The sequence below is a fragment of the Fukomys damarensis genome, unplaced genomic scaffold (genome assembly GCF_012274545.1).
Source record: "Fukomys damarensis isolate Sample0158 unplaced genomic scaffold, DMR_v1.0_HiC HiC_scaffold_36, whole genome shotgun sequence".
NCBI classification, from domain to species: Eukaryota; Metazoa; Chordata; class Mammalia; order Rodentia; family Bathyergidae; genus Fukomys; species Fukomys damarensis.
Window position 1 is genome coordinate 12,742,393 of NW_022900948.1, and position 1,918 is coordinate 12,744,310.

The window sequence follows — 1,918 nt, forward strand, 5'->3', positions numbered from 1 at the left end:
GGAGACCGACTGGGCCGGGGCTCGGCTTTCCCAGGCGAGGGACGAGGAACAGCGACAAACCCGCGGGCGGCTTCCCTCTCGCTTCCTCCCAGCTGCACCGGGACGACGGGCGGGTGGGAGACGATGGCTCCTGATCCGCTAGAGGGAAGCGACAGCGACGACTCAAACGACGGTAGCAAAGGCTTCGCTGAGACTGAGCCGAGAAGAGCCGAATCATCGGAAGGAAAGCGGCCCTTACCTCAGCCAATCAGCGCCTGTCCTAGGGACTCGAGCCCGCCTCTCTGAGCATTTCCCCAGCAACCCGCGGACGGCAGCCAATCAGGAAATTCGTTTATGGCTCCGCTCCCCCCCACAGAGATGTAACACGCCCAGTAACGCCACGTCAATTGGCCGCAAAGCAACGCTTCCTCGACGGATTTGGGTTTTCGACCAATCGACAAAACAGATAGGTCCAGATAGACTGGTGAAAGGAAGGCCTTTAATTTCTTGGAGGCGGACTTTCCCACTTGTCTCCAGTTCATTGGTTTGATCCTATCCTATTGGAAGAATCTGGCACAATAGATTGAACCCTTGTATTAGTCTAGTCCTCTTGTGGGTGAGACCACATACTGTTTCTCCCGGAATCTAAGGATCCTCTGCTCCACCCCAACCCGTCTCGCTTCTCCAAAAATACTGGCCCCAGCCACCTATATTCTGGACTCTATGACTAATACACCAGCTTCTAATTCATCCTACCCTATTGACATCGCATCCTCTCCTAAGTAATTTCAGTTTCCTGCGCTTGGGGGTGAATATTTCCCTTACCCTGAGAAATTAATGGGGGGGGGTACCGGAACGCCGGGGTTGTGCCCCATTGGTGATGAAGAATGAAACTGTGGGGCGGAGGAGGTAGGGTGTAAACAAATTTATTTAAAAGATACAAAGGTAATAAGTAAAGCTCCAGCTCTGGATCGATAACCACGAGGGCTAAGGATTTTTAAGGGCCTTAGAAGGGAACTTGAGTCGTCGTGTAAGCAATACAATCTAGCCCTATAAGACTACTTATTTTTTAGGGTCCAACTATGCAGTGTTCACTCAGTGTCCATGTAAGACCTACGTGCCCTTAAGGTAATGGGCTGTCTGATCATGCTGTGGTGAGGGCCCAGCCAGTGAAAGTTAAGCTGTCACGTTTTTGGAAGGTTCTTGAAGGGTTGTGATTCAGCAGACTCCATTTTGGGGCCACTGTCTATTTAATAGAACCTGTGCTTAATAGAACCCTAACTCCTGTCTCACTAATTCCTGTTACACAGTAGGGCACTCAAGTCCAGAGAGGTCAAAGGACAACCACAGAACACAGCAGATTCAATACAGCCCAAGCCAACAAGAAAATTGTATGCTGGGACTACAAGTCTTTGGACCCAAGATGACTGCTGGCCCTGATGTTAACGGGCAGCTCTTGATGAGTGTTGACTCAATTCATCCTTCCACCCCTACCCACATAGACACATGTGACTGAGATTCAACTTCTAGTAAAGATGGGCTAGGGAATCATTTTGAGAGAAGTCTGCCCATCTCTCTTAAGTATAAAGTACCGTACCTGCCATATCCTGAGAGGCCCATCTAGATCACCCACCAGACCTAACTCCACTCACACTAACCTAGCACAGGATCCTTGGCTTTGAGGCTCTGCTTTTAGGCAATGGAAAGGACTAAAGTATTGCTTCCAGAGTAAGGGTTAGTTTTCTCATACCTAGACCTCAAGCTCGTAAAACATGTTGAAGAGGTAGAGGTTCATTTGTGAGGCTCTGGGTTCAATCCCCAGCAACATGAGTATGCCAGGTGTGGTGGCACATGCCTGTAATCCCAGCACTCAGAAGGACTGCTGCAAGGTTGAGGCCAGCCTGGGTTAGACACTGAGTCCAAGGTCAGCCTGAATTAC